General features: G+C 48.1%; 1 long non-coding RNA gene across 6 annotated transcripts in view; it reads right to left on the bottom strand.

The window, feature by feature from the left end:
* Positions 1-1,772: 1,772 nt before the first annotated feature.
* The window catches only part of LOC122448416, a 57,986-nt gene continuing 34,093 nt past the window's right edge, over positions 1,773-25,665 (bottom strand). For 2 of the 6 annotated variants that reach the window (XR_006271597.1, XR_006271599.1), the window contains exons 3-8: positions 21,106-21,197; positions 18,794-18,914; positions 16,404-16,575; positions 7,944-8,014; positions 5,960-6,025; positions 1,773-5,360 (exon numbers count right to left, since the gene is read on the bottom strand). This is a non-coding gene — a long non-coding RNA (uncharacterized LOC122448416). The remainder of the gene's footprint in view (positions 5,361-5,959; positions 6,026-7,943; positions 8,015-16,403; positions 16,576-18,793; positions 18,915-21,105; positions 21,198-25,665) is intronic. The other 4 variants (XR_006271600.1, XR_006271601.1, XR_006271598.1 and 1 more) reach the window with 3 other exon arrangements.

Below are 25,665 nucleotides of genomic sequence, written 5' to 3' on the forward strand. Positions count from 1 at the left end.
TCTGAGGGACTCTCAAGAGTCTTTTCCAACATCACAGTTCAAAAGCATCAATTCTTTGGTGCTCAGCTTTCTTTATAGTCCAACTCTCACATCCATACATGACTACTGGGAAAACCATAGCTTTGACTAGATGGACCTTTGTTGACAAAGTAATGTCTCTGCTTTTAAATATGCTGTCTAGGTTGATCATAGCTTTTCTTCCAAGGAGCAAGCGTCTTTTATAGAAATATAAAAATCTATAGCATCCACCAAAGGTAAAATTCACAATGTCTGGCATCCAAATGAAGATTACAGGCACGCAAAGATGCAAGAAAACATGGCCCATAGTGAGGACAATAATGAATTAGTTGAAACTGACCCAGAACTGACAAAGAAGTGGTGGATAAGAACATTAAAACAATTTTAAAAACTGTATTATATATGTTCCCAAGTGAAAGAGACACATGGAAGATATAAAAAGATCCAAATCAAACTTTTAGAAATGAAAATTACAATATCAGAAATGAAAAATATGCTAGAATTAATGGCTGACTAAACATGGCAGAAGAAAAGATTAATGAATCTGCAGACACAGCAAGAAAAATTACCCAAAATGGAACATGTAGAGGGGAAAAAAATTCTTTAATAAAAACAAGAAAAGTATCGAGAAATGTGGAACAACTTCCAATAGTCTAATATATGTGAAACTGAGTTCTCCAAAGGAAAGGAAAATTTGAAAAAAAAAATGGTTGAGTATATTCCAAATCTGATGTAAACTATGAACTCACACGTGCAAGAAGTTTAACAAACCTCAAGCACAAAAAAAAAAACAGAAAATTACCTATCATGATCAAATTGCTCAAAACTGGTGACAAAGAGGAAAATATTTTTAAAACTGTCAAAGAAAAAAAAAAACTGTCAAAGAAAAAAGGTATGTTAAGTACAGAGGAACAAAGATAAGGATAATGAAAATTCATTACTGGACACATGGAAGGGAGAAAATAGTAGAGCCACATCTTAACTTACTGAAAGAAAAATAAACGGGTCAACATAGATTTCTGTTCCCTGTTACTATATCTTTCAAACATGAAAGTGAAATAAGATGTCTTCAGACATACAAAAGCTGAAAGAATTCTTTACCAACAGATCTGCACTACAAAAAATGATAAATGCACCTCTCTCCTGCACATGTCTTTTCAGGCAGAAGAAAAATGATACCAGACAGAAATCTGGATCTATGCAAAGGAATAAAGAGCAAAGGAAAAAATGTTAACTACATGAGTAAATATGTAAGATTCCATATTATCATTTAGTTATCCTTAACAGGTAATTTGCTGTTTAAACAAAAATAATAATATTTGGTGGAATTTGTAACATCTACACAAGTAAAATGCATGATAATAATAGCATTAAAGTCAGGAAGAGAGAAATGCAAGTATACTATTATAAGGTTCTTACACTACCTATGAAGTGGTATAATATCACTTGACAGTAGACTGTGACAAGTTAAAGACATATACCATAAATTCTAATGCTACAACTGAAATAACAGAATGAGGAATTATAGATAAGAAGCCAATAAAGGAGGGAAAATGAAATGATGAAAAGTGCTCAGTTAATCAGAAATGAGGCAGAAAAAGGGACTATCCTGACAGTCCATTGGTTACGACTTCACCTTCTAATGCAGAGGGTGTGGGTTTGATCCCTGCTCAGGGAACTAAGATCCCACATGCCCTCAGAGCCAAAAAATCAAAACATAAAACAGAAGCAATGTTGTAACAAATTTAATAAAGACTTTTAAAAATTGTCAAAATAAAAAAAGAAAGAAAGAAATGAGGCAGAAAAAGAAGAAAAGGAAAGAGCAAATGGGACAGAGAAAGCAAATATGAGATAATAGGCTTAAATTGAATCATATCAGTAATCACATTAAATGTAAATGGTCTAAACACTCCCAATTAAAAAGCAGAGATTGTCAGATTGAATTTTTATAAAGACCCAAATACATGTCATCTACCAAAACAAAAACAAAACCACACATCCACTTCAGATATAAAGACACAAGTTAAAAGTACAAGGATTTGAAAAGATATACCATACTAACACTAACTAAAAGAACACTAGAGTGGTTAGGTTAATATCAGACAAAGTTCATTTCAGAGCAAAGAATCTTACCAGGGATAGAAAAGGTCATTTCATAACAAGTAATGGATTGATTAATTAAGAGCATAAAACAATTTTAAATGTTTATACTCCTAATGGCAGAGATGTAAAATATGTACAGCAAAAGCTGGTAGACCTTCAAGGAGAAACAAATCCATAGTTATACAATGAGATTTCAACTTTCAATAAGTGAAAGAATAAATAGAAAATCAAATATTACTTTCTTAGTAAGTCCTACCTTGACCATCAATTTGAATTGTGCTCCCTCATTCCCAACCCCTCTCTCCTGCGCATGTCATCTTCTAACAAATTGTGTATTTGTCTATTTTTTAATATTTAAATTTATTTGTATAATCCGAGAACAGTGTCTGGCACTTAAAAGATTCTTTAAACAACAACAACAAAAAGAACTGTTGAATAAAAGCATGATTGAAAGACTGTTAGTTGCTATCATTATGACAACTCATGTGACTCTGCATGGAGTCTTTCTCTTTTGTTACTTCAATGAGTAGACCCCAACAAAAATCAATATTGGGGTCCCAGAATTCTAGAACACAAGGGCAGAAATCATAGACATCCAGAATGGTCATGTAAGATGCATAGGATGTTAATATTCTAGAATGTCAGAGTCTACAACTCTGAAGTCTTAGAATGTTTAGAGCCAGAACATTAGAATCGGGGACTAGAGTTGACAAGGGATCTAAACTTAGTCTGTACTGGGGAGTGGAGGGGTGGTGCATTCAGAGTCAAGCAGTATTCTCTTTATTCCACTTGCTGGTTCTGGGTGTCTCCTAACTTTAGTACCCATCAGTTCAGTCGCTCAGTCGTGTCTGACTCTTTGCATAGGGAGGTATATTCCCAGCTCACTAACTCAGCTTAGCAAGGCAAATGGACTAAGAAACTATTCACCCATGGCCTCAGGGGCTGTGGGAATGAGGGAAGTTGGGCGGGAGGAGGGAGAGGAGGGGAGGAAGGGGAAGCTGTATTTCTCCATTTTAATTCAGCTTCTGCTCACAGGGCCCCTTCTGGACTATAAACCCGTGAGGCCTTTCCGTCATGCAAGACTGGAGGCTGTCATTATCCGAAGGAACCACCACCACCACCTGCACAGGAATAAGGGGGAGAGCCCACAGCAGACTGAGCCTGCCCATCATCCCAGCGACCCTGCCCCTGGGATGGCCACAGAACTGGCTGGGGGGTCTAGGTCCCAGGGAGTAGAGAGATGGGTTGCAGAGAGTCAGGGCGGCCTAGGTCCCTACATTCCAGAGTGCAGACTTCATTACCGGGGCATCGGGGCATCCGGGTGGTGGTGGGGAGGGGGTGTCCAGCAAGTGGGACCCACACACCAACTCAGTTGTCCTGCTTTATTTTAATCTCCCCCACACACCAACTCAGTTGTCCTGCTTTATTTTAATCTCCAGCTCTATTATCTCATGACTTCTGTGTTTATCTGCTTTCTCATCCCTCTCTCAGACTAGATTGTGAGCCTGTGAGGACAGCAAGCAGCTCTGCTTTGCTCACGCTGTCCTAGCATTTAGGGGCGCCCTTGTGAACTCTGCAAACAGTGAGTGTTCAGTCAGCATTGCTGGTGGATTGCCCAGATGAAGCTGCTTTGCCAGCCCCCTCCTCAGAGATTCTGTGCACACTGGGTCACACCCTTATTATGAGCACTAGTGAAGGCTAAGAATCCTTTACTCAAACAAAACTCGAACCCTTCACAAGCTGGTGCAGACACTTCCCAGGGTGCGCGCGCACGCACACACACACACACACACACACACACACCCCAGCCCTAAGCACGCGCACACACACACACACACACACACACACACCCCAGCCCTAAGTGCACACACACACACACACACACACCCCAGCCCTAAGCTCTGCACAGACCACAAGCTTTGCACCCATGCCCACTGGCCCTAGAGCAGGAGGAAACTCAAGAGCCTGTTTTCAGCATCATCTCTCACCCATCAGCTTTCAGTCCCTGGCCTGTGTCGTCCAGGGAAGGCCAGAGAAAATCCCAAGAACCAACACCGGTGAGCACATGCTGGATGCCCAGCGCTGACAGCCCGTGGCCTCCACCACCCCTGGGCACAGAGCTGTTACCTGAAACACAGCCTCCCACAGTGAGTTGGGAGCTCTTTCTAAACCACCTTGCTATTGGTCTCTACAATCGTCCTGCATTTAGCCTCCATTTAGGGCCCGGGTTCTCAACACTCACTAATCACAGGCTGCCTTTTTGAGGCTGGGTCAATTGCTGGCAAAACACCAGAAAAAAATGCACAAAGAAGCATGGCTTATCAGAGAAATTCCCAGGGCCTCTCCTTCTCTCCTCCTACCCCAACCACAGCCATCCGAGTCTGCAGAGCCCCAAGCGTGTAACCAGAGGTCACACACCTGGGTACAGAATGGGTGGCAGGGCCCCTTCTTTTTTTGGACACAGCTCGGAAACCCCTCCATTCCTTAGACTGCTGCTGTGCCTCGCGCCCCCCACTTCTTAATTACTACCGCGCTGCTTAATTGGGCGCTGTGTGTGTGTGTGTGTGTGTGTGTGCGCGCGCGTGTGTGTTTCTCGGGGGCTGGGGGGCGTCACTCCTACACAGGGAGCGACCGGGTGGAGGGGGTGCTGGCTCCCGGCCCGAGAGCGAGACCCCTCCCCCGCCAGGCCGCTGGAGGATTGCGCAGCTCAAACAGATGGACCGAGCCGAGGGGGCGGGGGCGCGCTGACGGGGTGCTAGACGGCAGCGACGGCCGCGCCTCCCCGCGCGCGGACAAAGGCGGGGGCCGGACGGCGCGCGCGCCTTATCAGCGCCAGCAGACCCGGCGTCCGGGCGGGCGCCGGCGGCCCGCGTGCAGGCGCACAAAGGCCCGGGTCGGGCTGCGGGGGGCTGGGGGGGCGCGAAGATTAATTGCCCAATCAAGTTGTCGGCGCGGGGCGGGGGCGGGGCCGCGGCCCCTGGGGGACGCGGGGCGGCGCATAATGAAGTGTGCAAAAAGTTAATTTGCTCGGCGATTCGCTGCTAGCCGTAATCAAAGGCGGGCGGCGGGGAGGGCGGGAGTGGGGAGTATGCCCCCCACCCCGACCCCCGACCCAGACTACGATCCCGGGGGGCGCCGGAGGACACCCCCCAGCGCCGGGGCAGGGGTAGAGGTCTCCAGACGCGCGTTCCACTCCTCCACTTCCGCCGGCCGAGGGTCCCAAGCGCCGCTCGCCTTTCCTGCAAACACAAAGGTTGACATTTCTGGAGCGTTCACTCCGGCCCGGCTCTGCGCCAAGCGTTTCCGGGCGTGATCTCCTGTCTCAACCTGGGGAGGTAGGGCCGGTGATCATCACGTTTTGCAGCAGAGGAGCCCAGAGCCTGGAGATGCTTAGGAAGTGATCCAAGGTCACACGCGGGGCTCTAAAAAGGCTCGGGAGCCTTAACTGAAAAACGGCACAGTAGAAGAGTGTCAAAGACAAAATACACCGGACAATGGGAGAGGTGACTTTTTTTCAAGCTCTTGCAATGGAGAAGCACCCGCGAGCCCAAGACCACGGTGTCTGGGCTGGGCCGGTTTGCCTGACTTTTATAGGGTGGAGTAGACAGGTTACAGGTTGGGGGATGTTTGTCTCAACCAGCTGAACAGGAAATGTTTATCTCTGTGTCTAGTTTCAGATGGCACAAACAGTTCTAACCTCAGCTAATCGACCAGGAGACAAAGAATGGGAAGGTCTTTGTTTGGCCTTAGCAGGCTCAGGCAAAAGGGAAAAGGTCACAAACAAGGGGAGTCATCTCCAGTCTTAGGGGAGCCATGAGAAAGATGGATAGAGTCTTACCTAAGTATTATGGAGAAGGTGGTGACTTGCAGTAAGCCATTTACCAGAACAAAATGGGTAGAGGGACTGCAAAAAACAAAAAGTTGAGGAGATTTCTTAACCATCCATATTTTCTATGGGCACAGGTAAAGTTTAACACTGTCAAAAGGTTGGCAGATGGTAAGGTAGAAGCTCTGATTTCCTGTGACAGCAGCTTTGCTGAGTGGTTTAGAATCACTGCCTTGTGAGGCATTCATCCTCAATAAATATAAATGCCCCTTTAGTTAGCTCCCCTGGGGTTGTGACCTTGGGGAAATCATTTGACCTCTCCTCATACAATGGGAGCCATAATAAAATACCCACCTTATAAGATATAGTAAGTCCCCCACGTACAAACAAGTTCCTTTCCAAGAGTGTGTTGGTAAGTCCAGTTTGTTCGTAAGTACAACAAAGTCATCCTAGATACCCAACTAACACACCTAGCTATATAATACTGTACTGTACTAGGTTTATAACACTTTTCACACAAATAATACATAAAAAAAACACAAAAAATAAAACATTTTAAATCTTACAGTATAGTGTCTTGAAAAGTACAGTGGTAAAGTACAGCAACTGGCATACAGGGGCACATTCACATCTCTGAAAGTTCCTAGCCTAAAGTTTGTCTGTGGGGGACTTACTGTATTATTATCAGTGAGAGCCTAAACAGTAAGCGTCAAGCAAAGCACCTGGATCATGGTAGGTGCATCGTTCCTGTTAGTATGAGTGCTAGCATTTTCTCAGAAAGCAGAGGTGTTAGGATTTGAATTCAAGCAGCATGGTTTCAGAAACTGCAAGCTCACCCAGGTGCACATCTAGATCTCTGTGTACTGCTTCAGTTCTCCAACACCAGATACATCCAAAACCTGTGTCCGAGGTACTGGGTGTACAAGAAAAGGAGCAGGCCCTGCCCTCCTGGAGTGGGTCATCCTGCAAGGCTGGCCAACCCCAGACAATAGCAAGAATACCACAGTGGCCATGGGAGCTCAGCAGAGGTGCCAAACCTGGGCTTAGGGCTGGCTTTGGGAAGGCATGGTGGACATACTCCAGGACAACTGGCACAGAGGAGTGGCAGCCATGACCCGAGCCCCATCAGATTTCCACCCAGGCCCCCCTCCTCAAGGAGCAGCTTCCACGCCCTGGAGCTGACTAGTGGCTCCTGAATCCTGGTTCTCTGATCCGTTGCCCAGGCCCATCTCTGAGCCCAGGCAGGACCAGGAGACTGGAGAGGAAGCCCTTGAGGGTGACAAGAGCCAGGCTTGCAGACAAGAAGGGGCGGGATTACAGCCAAGCCAAGATTTATGGGCCTGATCATAATAATGAAAGAAGGAAAGAAAAAAGGGACGCGTGTTCGGCAATGCCCAGGGACCAGGGCTGCTGCCCTATTACCAAAAATGTCGTAGCTCTTGACTCTGCAAATTAGCATAAAACATGCTGTTTTGCATCTATTTGCATGTAATTTGCATGCTAATAACTTGTCACCACAATGCACCCAGTCCCCTAAGTGGCTTCTGGTCCTTGCTTTTCTCCCAGCTCCTGCCCCTTGTCTTGCTTTGAGAAAACCAGGGGATCTGGGTTCTAGGCTAGGCTGAGCCACTCAATCCCTGTGGGACCTGGGCTGGTCCCTGTCCTTCTCTTGAGTCTCAGTTTCCCTGACTGTGAGCTGAAGGAGATGGACTGAGCAGGAGTTCTCAAATTATGCTCCAGCATCCCCCTTGAGGGCTGCAGACACAGAGACGGGGAAGCAGGTGGGGCAGGCACCCCCTCCCTCTATTCTCTTGAACAGCTGGGCCTCTGAGTAAAATTTCTCTTGAGCAATGCAAAGCCTCTTGTTAAAAACAAAGACCAAAAAGTTTGCAAACAAACAGACTCGGTTATCTTAGAGTCTTTCTAAGTCTTTCCAGTTCAATGTTCTCTAAAGATTTGAATAATAATACCAATCGGAGTTAAATATAGCACTTACCATGGGACAAGCAGTGTTCTAAGCACCAGGCACAGTCTTCTAAGCACACATAACTCAGTCTTCAGACAACCCTTGAAACAGATGCTATTATTATACTCCCATTTTATAGATGAGTAAACTGAGGCACTGAAAATAATTTACCTAGGTTCAAATAGCCACTACATGGTAAAGTGAAGATTCAGACAGTCTATCTCTAGAGTCTACACTGAATTTAATCAAGTCAACCCTTCCATTGTACAGATGAGGATACTGAGGCCCAGAGAGGGAGATTGAAAATTTCTAAGCATCACAGTTAAACTGGCACTTGAACCTTGCTTCCTGCATGAGCCCCAGGCTCTTTGCAATCTGGGGAAAGGTGAACAGAAAAGGGAAGTCTGGAGTTTCATAGGTGCTCAGGACTACTTCTCTCTGGGTCCAGTGGGCTTGCCAGGTTGAGACATGCTTGCTACCCGGGTTACTACCAGAGCCTGCTTCCTCCTCCTCAGCCAGCCTCATCCCAGCTGGTGGACGTTGGGGAACAGGCCCTGAAACCAGCCAGGATGAGCCCCTAAATCAGGACAGACAGCAGGCTAGTGAGAGCACCAGGTGTGCCTGTCAGAGCCAGCACACAATGCCCTCGCCGGCTGTGCAGGTGGAGCAACTGCCCAGGGGGGCTCCACTGCAGGGGGCTGTGGGGCTTTATCTCTGCAGAGGCAGACAGTGCCAGGCCAGCAGGTGCTCAGCGCTCCCCCTCGGGGGTCTGGCTGGGAAACCCCCAGATGTAGGGATGACTGGCCTGCCCAAGCAGTGCCCCCTGTGGGTCTAGTCATCCCTCTCTCGATTCAGTATCCCTCCACGGCACCCTGGCCCTTCTCGCGTCCCAGTCTGACCTGCCACCTCTCACCCTGCTCCAGCCACCTGGCCTTCTCACTGCTCCTCCCCACACCTCCAAGCTCAGTCCTACCTGGCCCCTTTGCACTTGCTGTTTCCTCCAACTGAAACACCCTGCTTGGCTGCTTCATGCCCTTCAGATCTCAGCTCCAGCCCTCAAACCTTCCCAGACCACACCCTCCGAAGCTCTGCCTCCCCTCCCCCTCACTCCCCAGCACTTAACCTTGATGTCTTCTCTGCCATTATTACAATCTGAATTTATCTTGTTTATTTATGTGTCTCCTCATTTAGTGCCTATCTCCACCACTAGACCCTCACTCCAGGAGAGTCAGGACCATGTCTGTCTTATAGAAATATAGTTCTCAATAAATATTTGTTGAAGGAAAGAAATAAAGAGGGAAGACAGTAGCTGCTGAAGATTTATTTGGTTAGTTTCCACCACCTCCCCTTCCCCAACTCTGCCCTAGAATGTTAGCTCCATGGTGGGATGGGGCAGAGGGGGGGCAGTGGCGGGTACAGGCATTTACGCCTGTTTTTGTCATCTCTGTGATTCCCAGAGGCTAGCACTGTGCCTGGCACACAGCAGGTGTTCAATAAATATTTGTGCATGAATGAGCTGAGTGTGTAAGATCCCTGCACTGGAAGCCAGGAGACCTGGCTTCCTTGCCAGTAATGCCCTTGATGATGGGTAGGATCCTGGGCAAGTTCCTTCCTTCTGGGGACCTCCGTCTCCATCTCCTCATCTGAAGCCTGGACACTGGAATCCCTGCCACCTTCACCAGGACCACAGAAGGGAGAGTGCAGTCTGTCCTCACTCCTCCCTGGGGAGGCAAACGGGGCAGCTGGTGAAGCTCCAGGGAATAGGCCCTGAAATCGGCCAGGATGAGCTCCAGGAGGCAAGGGGCAGAGAAACCTGGGTTCCAATCAGGACATGGCTATTACCTGGCTGCGTGGCCTTGGGGGAGTCACTGTTCCTCTCTGAGCCTCCGTTTCCTCATTTGCAAAAGGGACACAGTAGCTGTGAGGACTGCCACAAGATGACAGAAGGGAGCATTGTGCACCATGCCCACAGTTGTCATTTCTCATCAGCAAGGCAGTGCGGCAAGGAGATCATGACACGCCTCTACCCAGCACGTGTGTTTCTTATCTACAGAAGGAAGTCCCAAGAGTACCAACCTCACAGGGCACTGAGGTTGGATTGAGATGGGAAAATGTTATATATGTACCTGGCACATGGTAGGGACTTTACAACCACAGCCCTTATGGTCTTTAACTGCCTCTGTGACTGATCTTGACTATGGATTTCCCAAATCATCAGAGCATAGAGGAGACTCAGGGTGAGAGTGGGTGTGGGTATGGTTTGAATTCAGTGTTGGGGGTGGGCTGGGGAGGATGAGGCAGCAGAGGTATAAGGTCAGGATAAGATCAGGCAGTCCTGAGAACTGGATAAGGAGTTAGCCTTTATAGTGGGAGCAGGGGGAGCTACAGGATGCTTTAAAGCAGGGAAATAAAATGATATGAGTTTAAAAACACTCACTCTGGCTGCTAGTTTTCGGGTATGGCTGGGATTACTGGTGGTTTCTAAGCCGATGGTCTCCCTTTCCCTTAGTATTAGGACCCCGCAGACCTTGCTGAACACATGGACATTAGAATAGAGACCACACTTCCTAGCCTCTTACAGTTAAGTATGACCATGTGTCTCCATCCTGGCCAAGAGGAGGAAAGTAGAATACCATGTGCAATTTCTGAGAGAGGTCCTTAAAGAGAGGCAGAGCATTTTTTGCCTCTTCCCCCTTCCCTCTGGCCAGAATGTAAATATGATGACTGGAGAATGAGCAGCTATTTTGGGCCATGAGGTGTTGAGGAGTGTGGAACGTAAGATAGAACAAATCTGGGTCCCTGTGGACCAAAGAGCCATCTTGCTATCTTAGGACTGCCGGCCTCTGGACTGTTTATGAGAAAGAGAAATCAGTGTTTGTCTCCTTTAAGGCACTCTTCTTTGGAGTTCTCTTCCACTCACAGCCAACTCCAAAACAGATGCAGTTGGCACAGGTGATCTTGGAGCACTGTGGCCCATCTTGAGGTGCACAGGGCCGAGAACTCACCTGGGTCTTTTTTCTGCTCATATTGGCCCTGAAGCCCCTGGCCTTTGCAGCCAGGCTCTGCCTGTCCAAAGGCACAGCCCAGGTCAGCCCAACTGGTGGGCATCCCTGGCTGGGCCAAGCTCTGAGAGGTGCAGAGCTCATGAGGAACTAAGATCAGGACTCCTAACTGAGTCCTTCACAGAGAAGGACTTCTCAGAGTCCTTCTCAGAGCTTCACAGCTCTGAGAGGTAGGGCAGAGAGCAGATAGTAGACAATGGCAGGATGGCACTGTCCATCCCAGTGGCCACTTCAAGCCCCTTCTCAGCCTCTCAGCCTCTCCACATGGCACCCTTCTTAGAGCCCTTCCCCAAACTCACAGATTCCACTGCAGTGCCCTCCTGCGGCCCCCCAAGGCCTTCAAATTGACACCTAATCCCCTCTCTGGCCCACCATGTCCTTGAGGATGGTGCACGGCTTTGAATGAGACCCATGAGGACAAATCCCCTCTCTTAGGTGCCCTGTGACTTTGAGGAACTCATTGAAGCATCTTGGGTTTAATTTCCTCCTCCGTGAAATGATGATTGTAACAACTACTCCCTGAGTCAGTGCAAGGGTTCCGATTATTGACTGCTGAGTAACAACCCACCCCAAATACAGTGTTGTTAACCAGCCTCTAGAGCTCACAGATTCTTATGGATCAAGAATTCAGACAGAGCACATGGGAGATGGCTTCCTCCCATTCTTCAGTATCTGGGGCCTCAGCTGGAAAGAACTGAAGACCAGGCACCAGAATCATCAAAAGGAGTCTGCCCTTACATGTCTGGCAGCCAAGCCTAGCTCGGCTGAGGCTATTAGCTGGAACAGCTGTATGTGGCCTCTCCTTGGGTCGTGAGCTTCCTCACAGCATGGCAGCTGGGTTCCAAGAGCAAGTGTCCCCTGAGACCCAAGCACAGGTGATTATGGCCACATCTAACCTATCCTCAGAAGTCACACAGTGTCACTTCTGCCATGTTTTATTTCTAGAAACTATCATAGGAGGGGTCATAGACCCCACCCCTTGACAGGAAGAGAGTCAAGGAATTTGGAGCCATATTTTTTAAAATGCTTGAACAATGTGTAGCTCATCATAAGGACACATTAAATGTTAGCTGGAGGAAGCGGCAGTAGTAAAACAGTGGCAGGGTTCAATCCTCGATATGCTGCAATAGCCGTGAGACACTAGGCATAAAAAAGTTAATGGAGGAGCCACAGAAACAGGTCCCTGGAACCTAACATCCCCACTAGGCTGAAAGACAGAGTTTGGATAATAAGAGCTAATAGGTACTGAGTGCTTACTAGATGGCAGGCACAGAGCCAAGCACTTTCCAGGCATGATCTTATATAATCCACATAGCAATCTAAGAGGCAGGTCTTAGCTTTCCACCCATTTACTGATGAATAGCCAGGGCTCAGAGAAGCGAGGGCTTCCCAGGTGGTGCTAGTGGCAAAGAATCTGCCTGCCAATGCAGGAGCATGAGAGATGAAGGTTCAATCCCTGAGTCAGGAAGATCCCCTGGAGAAGGGAATGGCAACCCACTCCAGTATCCTTGCCTAGAGAATGCCATGGATAGAGGAGCCTGGCGGGCTACAATCCATGGCATCCCAAAGAGTCGGACACAACTGAGCGATTAATACCTTCATACCAGACAAGCGAAGGGTCTTGCCCGAGCCCACACAGCTCGGGCATAGTCAGGAAGAGGCACAGTCAGGATTTGAACCTAGGCAGCAGGTTGTCAGAGCTGGGCAGCAGGTTGTCAGAGCTGGTCCTCGTTTCCCAAGACGAAGCTGGGCACTAGCCAGCCTGCCAGGTGGAACAGGCCATCCTGACTGTTTGGTGACAGACAGGGAGGGCTCGTGCTACTGGATGGAGAGCCAGGACCAGGAGGTTTGTCAGCTGCAAGCCCACAGTCACAGGCTGGGGGAAGGGGGCCAAGACCTCCTTCTGGAGGGATGGGGGAGGGGGGCAGTGAAGAGAGCCCAAAGAGCAAGACAGAACCCCCGTCCAGAGGCAGCAAAGCACGAAGGGATGAAGATAAAGCCTGGGTCACCAGAACTGAGCCCCAAAATCACAGGGGGCTCTGACCTCTGTTCCCTGGAGCACCCACCAGGCAGTCACTGGTCCCCCGCGTAGAGCAGGACTCAGCCTGCCACTGGAAGCCAGGAGGGACTCGGTGTAGTGGGAGGAGCAGGAGGATGGGGAGGGAGCACCACTCCATCCCCCAGCCAGGAGGGGACTCACCACAGTTCCAGGTGCATAAGGGAGGCAGCACACTGCCGGGGGGTGGGTGGCTTTCTCCCACTGCTGGTGGGGTGCTGCAGGTCTTGGCTCCTCTTCTCAACTGCTCTCTTTCCCTTCCTTCCCTCCTTATTTCCAGCCAGCCCTCCTTCCATGCTTCCTTCTATCCTTTCTTCCATGCCTTATTTCCACGCTTCCCTCTCTTCCTCTCTCCCTCCTTCGTGCCTTTCTGTCATTCCTTCCCCCTTATGAAATCTCACAGGGAGAAGCTACATTCCCCAAAGGCAAGGGTCAATCTGGCCTGAACCTGGTCATAACCATGGACTTCTTCATAAAATGAAGCATGTGTGCCGAACCATCACAAAGCCAATCCTAAGGGTGTCACGAGTCTGTGACGAGCTCCTTCCACTCTCCCCAAATCAGATACTGTTGTATCTGCCAAGTCCTCTCTACCCCAGAGTCAGAGGGCATCTCCCAGAGCACATGAGTACCCTGAGTGTTACTAGGAGGCAGCTTCAGGGGCACTAGATTATGAGCTGGATCGCCTTGGACTAATTGCTCAGTGCCTCTGAGCCCTGGTTTTCTTGGCTGAAACCACTTCACAGGTTGAGAAGAGGGTAGGACAGGACAACGCAGTTGTGCCCAGGAGTCCCTCTGTCTCCACCAGTCCCTTGCTGGCACAGGCCTCTGACCTTTCTCCCAAGCCCATGGGGCAGAGCCAACTCCCAGCTGACATTGGCAAGCGCCTGGGAGGGTGGACCGGCAGGCTGTCAGGGCCGGCCTTGTGCCCAGAGAACCTTCTGTGCCGCTGTTCCTCGGCCAGGCAGGCCCAGCCCACCAGCCACTTCCGTGCCCCTGGCAGGACAAGGCCGGGAGCCCCTCCTCTCTGCCTCTTGCTCAGTTGACCAGCGTGGCTACCCTCCTCCCCCCGGCCCTGGAAACAGAAGTCTCCAATATAAATGCAAATTCGCTGTGGTCCCTAGTCTCAGGCTGGCAGCTCCAGCCTGTACCACAGGCTGGGGACCTGAGCTGACACTGGCCCAGAGGAGATAAGCCCCTTCTGGGCCACCCCCGCCCCAGGCCCTGCCCACTCTTCAGCCTGTAAGCTCCACGAAGACCCCAGGGAGTCCCAGGCCTTCCCCTTCCCTGCCCCAGAAGGCCTGTGATGAGCTTGCGAAGCTCCCCTCACCATAATCAAGGAGGACTGCAATCCTCAAATAGTGATGATGTTCTACCTCCTGGGCCTCCTATTCTAGCCTCCTGGGCTGGCAGGGGCAAAGCCTCAAAGCAGAGAGAAGGGCAAGCAACGTGGGCCAATCTCTACCCTCATAACCCACCAAGCTCAGAGTCACACCAGCCCACAGCATCCCATTGTGTGAACTAGAGACAGCCACTCCCTCTCCCTGGTGCTAGGTGGCCTCTTAGCTGGGTACCCTTGAGCCCAGCACTTGCACAACTGTAAGCAGGGCCCATCTCCTCTTTGGGACTTGGTCACCTTTCTGGCCAGAGGGATCACCTGCAGAGACCTCTGGGTATCGTACAACTCCTCGAACACAGAGGCCCTAGAACTGGACAGGGCAGCCCCATGGGCACGAACTCTTCCGGCTTGGGTGTCTTATCACCCTTCCATCCCTAGGTCCCAGACACTCCTGCCCATAAGCCACAACTCTAGGACACTTAACAAGGGAGCCGGGTGACTGGCAGAAGCACCCGTGAGCCACCTGAGGCTGAAGTGGCACAGGTCTGAGGTCATGAGTGGGGTTGGGAACAAACCCAGTTCATTCATGGCGCCTGCTTCAATGTCACCTCCTCGGAGAAGCCTCTCCTGACGACCTCATGTGGCACTGTCCTTTCCTTACCTCCAGAAACCATATCTTTTTGCCCTGTTGGTTTTCTTCATAGCAGTTATCATTATGTGAAATTACCTCATTCATGTACGTCTTTCTGTGGTTGTTTTCTGCCTTACTTTTGCCTTACTGGAATTCAAGTTTCTACAAGAGCAGGCACCATGAATTGATAACTTCTCCCTCGACACGTTCTGGGAAGTGATGGATCCGACGCCAGAGGGTGAGTATAAAGTGTTCATGGAGACAGCCAAGGCTGCTTAGCAGAGAGCCAGCACACAGCAGGCACTCAATAAATGCTAATGGTTATCGTTGTTACTGTTGTCATCAAAGGGTTGTGGGTGTACTGGCCCCAGAGGTCCAAGTCCTGATATACTTCTTCACAAATTCCAAAGCCACCACTAGAGCCAAGTCCTCCTCTCCCATGTATTCACCCCATGAGCATGTGTGTGTGTGTGTTCGTGTGCATGTGTGTGTGTTAGTGACTAAGTCATGTCCGACTCTTTGCGACCCCTTGGACTGTAGTCTGCCAGGCTCCTCTGTCCATGCAATTCTCCAGGCAAGAATACTGGAGTGGGTTGCCATTCCCTTCTCCAGGGGATCTTCCCTAACTTCCCAACCCAGGGATCGAACCTGGGTCTCCCACATTGCAGGCAGATTCTTACCATCTGAGCCACCAAGGAAGCCTGCTCACCCCATGAGCAGCACAAGCAAATTGCTTCTTCCCTCCAGGCCTCCATTCCTCTCTGTAAAGGAATGGGGTAACCTCCCCCATAGCCTGGAACTGCACAAAGCTGCTACAAGTATTAAGTGACAATGAAGAGGGAAAGACACTTATTAGTCCCTACATATGTTTTCGGTAACATAAAGAATGACTTGCCCCTCCTCTGAATAGGATGTCTCCATCTTCTGGAGCTGCCCAGAGGCCTCCCTAGAGTCCTAAGGCTTTGCTGTTCCCTGACCCAACCCAGCCATGTCTTAGACTTCTTCAAAGGAGGGGGTTTCCATCAAGGCAGAGTTTCTCAAAGTTTCTACACAACTATACCACCTCCCCCCACCAACTCTTTCTTTCTTTCTGTTTGTATTTCATATAATTTACTCAATATTTTTCTTTAAATTGTCTCATTAAAAAAATTAATAAATAAAGCCAGTTCACACTAGTGGAAAACTGTACACCACCACCATAAACAAAATTTAGTATCAATTAATAATTTTAAATATATGTTGATATTTGCTAACATAAATACTTATCTATTAAAAGTTTGATACTCCTAGCAAGATGAGGGTCCTATTCTAAGGTTTTCAAGTTCTCAAGCTGAGCATTCTCTGGGGGACTTTTTTTATTTTTCGGTTCACTGGAAAAATATTTCATGAGAAACTTGCTTACCCAGTCGCAGTTGGCAGCAGCTGTAAGTGACACTATTACCAGTTCTCAACACACAGAAAGACTAGTTGGGGCAGCCACTCACACTGTTCAAAATAAAATTAGTTAGAGACTTCTTTGGCAGTCCAGTGATTAGGAGGCCAAGCTTCCACTGCAGAGGGTACAGGTTTGATCCCTGTTTGGGGAATTAAGATCCCACAAGGCATGCAACGTGGTAAAAAAAAAAAAAAAAAAAGAAAGAAAGAAAGAAATACAATTAGTTAGCAGAGAAGCAACACCCAGGCCAGTCTCAACAGGTATTTCTTGGCTCTTTTTGTTCAACACCACCTAATAAAGGCGTGTTACCTGTGAGGGCAGTGGGAAGGAGTGGGGTAAAGTCTTCCCGTAGAGGGACCATCTCCATGCCTGCAACCAAACCCATCTCCTAACTACTCTCAGCTCAAAACACAGTCTCCAGGACCCCCTACCTGGTGCCATCCATCCACTTTGCTGATTCTAGACTTTTGGGAAGGGCAATTTAATACAATGTCATGTTGTTCTGGGAAGGGAATCAAGTAAGATCTCTGGCAAATTTGCTACAATGGATCAGAAATCTTTAATTGGAGGGGCAATTTCTCTCCTAGGACTTTATCTATGAGAAATCACCATGAATGTAGACCAAATAGCTGCAGGATGTTGTTGACAAATCTGTTGATAATAATGAAAAACTGAAAACAACATAGGAGATGAAAACATGCATAAGGGATTCAGTAAATAGTATGTTTCATGCAATAAAAAAACTATGCAACCATTTACCAATGATGCTGTAGAATTTTAGACATAGATAAATGTTCATGTTATATTCTTAAGTAGAAAGTGTTAATCGCTCAGTCATGTCTGACTCTTTGCAACTCCATGGACCATAGCCCGCCAAACTCTTCCGTCCATGGGCTTATCCAGGCAAGAATACTGGAGTGGGTTGCCATTTCCTTCTCCAGGAGATCTTCCTGACCCAGGGATAGAACCCATATCTCCTGCATTGCAAGCAGACTCTTTACCGTCTGAGCCACCAGGGAAGGCCCCATAAGTAGAAAAGTAGCTATAAAATAGGACATACAATATGTCTCATTTTTAATATATGTATAAATGTACTGTAGAAAGATTAGGATGGATTTGTGTTGGTGAAAATTTTTCAAACAAGAAGCAAAAAATCCAAACCATAAAAGGCAACTATTAATAAACTAATCTACATTAGAATTAAGACTGTTCAAAGTTCATCATAGAAAACTGAAAAGATAAGCCACAAACTGGGAAATGTTTGTAACAATCTGACAAAGATTAGTATTCAAAGTATATAAAGAGTTCCTACAAATCAACAAGACAAAGACAATCAAAAAGAAAAAAAAGAACAAACACAGAAAATAGAAAACATGAATAGCCAGTGAGCATATGAAAAGATGCTCAACCTCTTAGTAATTCAGGAAATCCAAATTAAAAGCTCACTTCATGTCCACTAGATCAGCAAAACCTAAAAGGCTGGACAAATCCAAATGTGATCACTTGCATGGAATAAAGAAAACTCCTTGACACTGGTTTTAGGGGGGGTCAATTTGTACAACTTTGGAGAATAACTTGTCATTATTCTGCACTTACTCTACAACCCAGCAGTCCCATTCCTGGATACATTCTAGAGAAACTTATACCTGTGCGCAGGAAAGGTGGGCAGTGATGTTCAGGTTGGCAGGACTGAGCCCTCAGCCTCCTGCCCTTCAAAGTGAAAGTGTCAGTCGCTCAGTCATGTCCGACTTTTTGTGACCCCATGGACTGTAGCCCACCAGGCTCCTCTGTCCATGGGATTCTCCAGGCAATACTACTGGAGCAGGTTGCCATTCCTTTCTCCAGGGGATCTTCCTCACCCAGGGGTGGAACCCATGTCTCCTACAGTGCAGGCAGATTGTTTACCGTCTGAGTCAAAGATGCCTAAAGCACCTGATAAATTCATCTCCCTTCTACCCTGCCTTCTGGCTTTCTTGTTTCATTTGCCTTGGGGTTGGGCCCTAACTCTTGCACAATTCCGGGTGGTGTGATTCAGCCTTCAGTCTTGTTGGGAAGCCATGGATGGGCAAGCAGATCTCAGACTCATCAACTGAGTGGAAGTAGTGAGATGAGCTGGAGCTTCAGTGACTCTCCCAGGGGCCAGGGAGAGCCAAGAGTGCTTAGGGTATTGGGAGAAGTGGTAGGTTTGCTGGCAGAGCTGGCTCACAGACCACGCCGCTGCTGTACAAAAGACCGGGCAGCTCGATACGAAGTCATCAGAAGCATCTCTAAGATACACTGCCAAGGGGAAGAAAGCAGGCAGAGCAGCTACCCTTGTAAAGTGTGTATACGTGCATTCACTTGTGTGCAGAAAATACCTTTGAGCCCAGAAAATTGGCGTCCAGGGAGGAGGAGGAGTGGCTCGCCATCAAAAGTAGGAGAGATTTCCTTTCATTCCATCCCCTTCTGTACCTTTTTATTTCGTATGCTGCTATGACCCTATGGGGAAATAAACACAGTAATTAAAAAATGGAAACAAAATGCAATCATATTAAATATAATGCTGATGTAACTATTAGGTGTAACTATTAGGTGACTCCAATCTGTTGTTGATCACCAGTTGACATAATGCTGCTTTGTAGACACATAATTGAACTTTATTGCTTTGAATTTTAGAAAGTTTTCATTGTTTTTTATTTGGCTGTGCCAGGTCTTAATTGTGGCATGTGGGATCTCAGCTGTGGCACCCAGGGTCTACTTCCCTGACCAGGTATCAAACCCAGGCTCCTGCTTTGGAAGCACGGAGTCTTAACCGCTGAACCAACAGGGAAGTCCCTGGGAAGTTTTGAAAATATTTTTCCAGCCAACTTTTATAGGTTTCAGGACCCTGTGGCTTCTTGCATTGCCCCTTCCAGGTCAAAGGCATAGAGCAGACGCTTCATCACCCATGCCCAACAGCACTGATTCCTCAAGGGCTACTTTAGGCCTGCATCCCTTTGATTTAAATCATCTTTTGGGTCATACCTCAGGGTTGCTCTGTATTTCAAGTGAGTCCATGGGGAACTGGCATGGCCCTCCCCTTACTCAGGAGCAAAAATACCCAAGGTCACTTTCTAGACCTCAGCCTCCCAGTGGTCTCTATGGTACCTGAGATACTCGGCTGTCTCCTACCCCTCCTCCCCTTGCTTACTCTTGTACAGCCCCACTGGTTTCCTTGTTCCTCAACTCCCACTATGGCAGGAAGAATTCTAAGACGGCACCCAAGATTTCCAACCCCCTAGGTGTGCCTGTCCAGCATAATCCCCTGGACTGTGACTATGATGGAGTTCACTCCCGTGATTAGGTTAGGTTATATGGCGTAGCTGACTGTGTGATTAGATGGTTGGATGGCGTCACTGACTCAGTGGACATGAGTCTGAGTAAACTCCGGGAGTTGGTGATGGACAGGGAGGCCTGGCGTGCTGCAGTCCACGGGGTCGCAAAGAGTCGGACACGACTGAGCAATTGAACTGAACTGACTGTGCCAGACTTGGGACTCATAGAGCTGTGAGCTAAATGGATCTTGTTTTCAGCCACTAAATTAATTCCTGGGTCAGGAAGATCCCCAGGAGAAGGAAATGGTAACTCACTCCAGTATTCTTGCTTGGGAAATCCCATGCACAGAGCAGCCTAGTAGGCTACAGTCCATGCAGTCACAAAGAGTTGGACACAACTGAGTGACTTACCACACACGCACGCAGGTCTTAGCTGCAGCCTATGGGATCCCCAGTTGTGGCATGCAGGATCTAGTTCCCTGACCAAGAGCCCCTGCTTTAGGAGCTTGGAGTCTTAGCCACTGGACCACCAGGGAAATCTCCATAGAACCCGATTTTTATTCGGGTGTGTTGTAATCACTGTCATCATTTTTTCTGATGCTCAAATCATCCCAGTAGCTCCTAGGCTCTGTTGACATGTCCCCAGCATTACTTGAGCACTGTTACTTATTTTATAGACAAAGTATATGTTCCAGGCTTACTGTGTACTTTCCTTGGCCCAGCTCTCAAGTCAGTCATTTTCCGAAGGATTCCTGGTTCCTTTCAGTGGACAATGCTACATTTAGCAACCAAGATTTGGTGTTATGAGTACTCACTGCTATGCGGGTATTAGTGCTCCTAGGTTCTCTTTGTGGATAGGACTGAGAAACACATGTATGGGGCACAGACACACACATTTATATCTATGCTTATCTGTTTACACTTATCAAATGCCATTAGCTCATACTGATTCCCCCAGCACCACTGGGTTCACACTAGCCTTTCCCATTTCCATATCTGTGATTCCCTTCTCTGACCCGTCCTCACTCAGCTGCTTTTCCATGACTGGTCCCACATCCTGCCCACCACCTCCAACAAATATTGGAAAAGGGAAGGAGGAAAGAGGAAGCTGAATTTAAAAATATTTTTTTGCACTAGTACAAAAATTAAAACTATAGAAAAGAACATAGTGAAAAATCTCCCTCCCACCCACCTCATTCCAATCCTGGTCCTGTCCACAGTTAACAAGTATTATTATTAGTTTGTTATATATGCAAGCTGGTATTAAAATATTTTTTATTTCCCCCCTCTTTCACTCAAAGTATTCCTGACATCCCTTTTATTTGTCAATATATCTTGGAGATCTTTCTGTATCAGTACATAAAAAGTGACCTCACCCTTTTTGTAGTTGTATAGTCTTCCTCTGGCTCATCCATACTTCATTTAACCTCATTTAACTTCATTTAAATGATAGACATTTAGACTGCATCTGAGGTGAAACAAGATTAAACTGGGCTAAACAAGACGGCAGTGAATAACCTTAAATGTATTCATTTCACATGTGTCCATACACATCCACAGAATACATTTTCAGAAGTGGGATCATTGGTGTGACCTTATATGTTTGTGTGTTTAATGATGAAAGGTCTCCCCTCTTAGAATGTCAGCTCCAAGAGGAAAGGGACTCCATTCTTTTTTTTTCCCCTGGCTGAGCTGGGTCTTCATTGCAGCCGCGGGCGTCCTCTAGTTGGGGCATGCAGGCTCTTCATTGTGGTGCACGGGCTTCTCAATAGGGTGGCTTCTCTTATTGCAGAACATGGGCCCTGGAGCATGGGCTCAGTAGCTGTGGCTGGCAGGCTCAGTTGCTCCACTTAGCATGTGGCATCTTCCCAGACTAGGGATTGAACCCACGTCACCTGCATTGGCAGGTGGATTCTTAACCACTGGACCACTGAGGAAATCCAGGGACTCTGTTCTATTCATTACTGTTTTCCCAGCATCCAGAACCATGAGACTACGTCAGACACTCTGTACATATGTATTCACTAAAGGAATGACCAATGCCCTATGGTTGTGGACTTGACTCTCAAGCACATATGGATCATTCACTGTGTGCTAGGTGCTATGCATCATCTTGCTAATCCTCCAAACGCCCCCGTTTGGACGCCTCCACTTTACAGATGAGAACCCTGAGGCCCAGAGAGGGAACACAATAGGCTGCTGTCACACAGCTAATCAATGACAAAGCCACAGTTCCGACCCAGTGAGTCAGACTCTGGAGCCACCAACAACCTCACCTACTGTTCTCAGTACCTCTCTTCTCTTCCCACACACAGCTCAGTCTCCCAGCCCCATGTGGCCCCTTCATCTTGACTCATCTACTTTCCTCGTCCTAGCCACTTCTTAGCCTCAACCCCAGCCAAAGGCACTGGCTCCGCACCCTCAGCCAACATAGGACAGATCCAAGGAGAGGCGCTGTCATTTCCATACAGCTGTCCCCGGGACCCAGGCCCTGCCCAAGCCCCCCCATTTCCCCTGAAAAAGCTGAATTGTCTTGGCTGTTTGGGGGGCACCTCTCGGCACAGGCCGGGCTGCCTGGGCAGGGCCTGGCTGAGCTATTATCCTACATTATCTCACTCCCCTGCTCCTGAAAAGAACCAGTGACTGCTCGCCCCCCTCAGCCCTCCCCTGCCTGCTCCTGTCTTTTACACTTAATTACCTCACTCATTACCCCGCAGCCTGCAGAGGCCGGACCACAACTGGGGCGTGAGTAATCCCCACATCACACACCCAGCCAGCGGGCCAGCAAGGAGCAAATTGCTCACGCAGCCCATAAATAAAGGAACAGGGCCCACTCAGGCCTTCGGAGCAGAAGGACCTTCATGGAGGCTGCAGTGTGGGGCAGGCATGGGCCCCAGCTTCCCAGTTGGCCTTTGCCAGCCCTGGTGAGAGGATGGCCCCTAGCTCCCCCACCTCTGCTACCCCAGACGGTGACCTTGAACTTCCCCAGGCCACTGAAGTCACAGCTCATTGCCACTGACAGATGGGGCAGCAGGGACCCACACCCCTTCCTCACCACAGCCAGGGAGCTGTCCATGTGGCTTCCAGGCTTCCTGCGTGACCTCCCCAGCCATCTCTCACCACCTCCAACCCCCAAACAGAATGCCCCCGTGGCCTCTTTCTTCCTCAGCTCCTCTGCACATGCTGCTGCCCACGCTGCCTGAGAACCTTTCCTGAGCATCCACAGACCTTGTTCATGTCTACTCACTTGAGATACCACCTCTTCCAGAGAGCCTTCCCTAATCCCTCCGGACTGCACGAGGGAACCCCATGGACCCATCAAAGCATCAAGCCTCTACATTGTCACTGGCTTTGCTTGAGTCTTATGAATGGAGGGCTGAGCCGCATACATGTCCCTTTGCCTAGTTCCCAGCCTAGGTCCTGGCACATTACCAGGTCACTTACATGAGTGAGTGAATGAATGAATAAGTGAATGAATGAGGTGATGACTGGTAAGCTGTCTATGCTGCATGAAGGGATTTGAACCCCCTTTCCCCTGTGACAAGGCCTCCCCACTCCCAGGCTATAGGTTCCTGCAGTCCAGAGCCTCTGAGCTCATAAGGGAGGATGATCTAGGACTTCTCTAAGGCTAGAACTTCCCTCCACCTCTAGAAGGTCAGGCTCAGGCTCCTTCCCTCGCATCACCTTGGCAAACACCAGCTTCTCCCTCCTGAGACAAGATAGCCCAGCCTTGGCCCAGAAGTCGCCTGCACAACCTCTTCTCTCTCACTTCCTACATCACCTACCACTTCTGCTGGTCCATCACCTCTCACAGCACCTCAGGGTGGCTGACCCAGAAGCTGGCTGTGTGGTCAGCTTCTCCTGGCCTGAAGAACTTCATCTCACCTTCCTGCTCCTCTCATAGACCCAGGATATTGGAGGGAACTCAGAAAGGTTCCCTTGGAAAGGCAGGGAGCTCCTAAAACCCGATGGTCCAGAGTTCATGAAACCCTTTGATATCTATTGAAGCCTATGGACCTCTCTCAGAATAATGTCTTTAAATTCATAAAATATATAGCATTACAAAGGAAACCTATATATTGAAAGTTATCAAAATATTAAAAATAAATCTTCATTACAGTAATACATATGCTTCTTGATTATGCATTATAGCACAAGGATTTAGCAGTTTCCAAGTCATGATGAGTGTAAATGGTATTTCAAGTTATCTGGAACATCTGTAACGCAACAAGAAAATATCTGTGATTTCTATTAGTGACAATGTTACAAGCCCTGTTAATGCCACTATGATCTGTGGCCTGCATTCATTACAGAAGGAATGATAAATTTCAGAAAGAAGCTAGTGAAATTGAAGGTGCAATCCTTTTTCTATCTCAGTTAATGGGGCCTCCTGTATTATTTCTATGGACCCCAGGTTAGGAGCATCTGTGATGGGGAATGACAAGTGTATCTCAAGCAAACTAACATTTCCATTCCTGTATCTTGGCAGACATCATTAATCAATTGGAGCAGTCTCCCACACTGAGCCCAAACTCAGTTCCAGAATCTATCTCAGCACTATGCTCTGGGCTACAGCTACCAACCAATCAACATGGGTTCTTAAGCTGAAGTCAATTTGCCATTCCTTGGGGGTGGGGAGGGGGCAATGAATGCCACTGTCAGAATGAGATTAAGGGCAAAGAGGCAATAAAATAAGGTCGAGCAACAGTGCAGGACAGCACAGCAACAGTGCATTAAACAGCAGAGACATTACTTTGCCAACAAAGGTCCGTCTGGTCAAAGCTATGGTTTTTCCAGCAGTCACGCATGGATGTGAGAGTTGGACCATAAAGAAGGCTGAGCACTGAACAACTGATGCTTTCAAACTGTGGTGCTGGAGAAGACTCTCGAGAGTCCATTGTACAGCAAAGAGATCAAACCAGTCAATCCCAGAGGAAATCAACCCTGAATATTCATTGGAAGGACTGGTGCTGAAGCTGAAGCTCCAATACCTTGGCCATCTGATGCAAAGAGCCAACTCAATGGAAAAGAACCCTGATGCTGGGAAAGACTGAGGGCAAGAGGAGAAGGGGCGACAGAGGATGAAATGGTTGGACGGCAACATCGACTCAATGGACATGAGTTCGAGCAAACTCCAGGAGACAGTAAAGGACAGGGGAACCTGGTGTGCTGCAATCCATGGATTTGCAAAGAGTGGACAGGACTGAGTGACTGAACAACAACAAGAGTACAGGGAGGCATAAAAACCGAACAGCTGAATGTACATCAGCAGGGCAGTCACCAAAAGCTTATGAAATATCTGGACAAGTTATTAGAAGTCCAATATCTAGAATGAGGAAGGTGACAGTCCCTTTCTGCTCAGCTCTGCTCATATATTTTGGGGAGTTCTGTGTTCAGTTCTAGACCCCCACACTTTCAGAAAAACAGCAAAAAACTGGAACATGGTTGAAGGAAGCAGCCAGGATGGGCAGGTATGTGGAAAGCATATCCTGTACCACTAATTTGCTCACCGTGAACAGGTACTAAGACTTTCCTCTGAGTCACCTCGTGCTGGGAGTTGGGAACACCAACAGAAGCAGCCCCAGGCCACTGCCCTTGGAGTGAACTTGGAAAGAACTGGGTGTCTTCACATCCCTGAGGAGCCATTCTGGACCAGAAGGATGGAACTTGTGGTATTCCACTCAATTTGGGAAAAATATTACTACTGGAGTTTCTAGCTTCCCCAAGTGGCACTAGTGGTAACCCACCTGCCAATGCAGGAGATATAAGAGACTCGGGGTTAGATACCTGGGTTGGAAAGATCCCCTGAAGGAGGGCATAACAATCCACTCCAGTATTCTTACCTGGAAAATCCCATGGACAGAGGAGCCTGGCAGGCTACAAGCCATAGGGTCTCAAAGAGTCAGACACAGTTGAAGCAACTCAGCATGCACACA

Source organism: Cervus canadensis, chromosome 10 (assembly GCF_019320065.1).
Source record: "Cervus canadensis isolate Bull #8, Minnesota chromosome 10, ASM1932006v1, whole genome shotgun sequence".
NCBI lineage: Eukaryota > Metazoa > Chordata > Mammalia > Artiodactyla > Cervidae > Cervus > Cervus canadensis.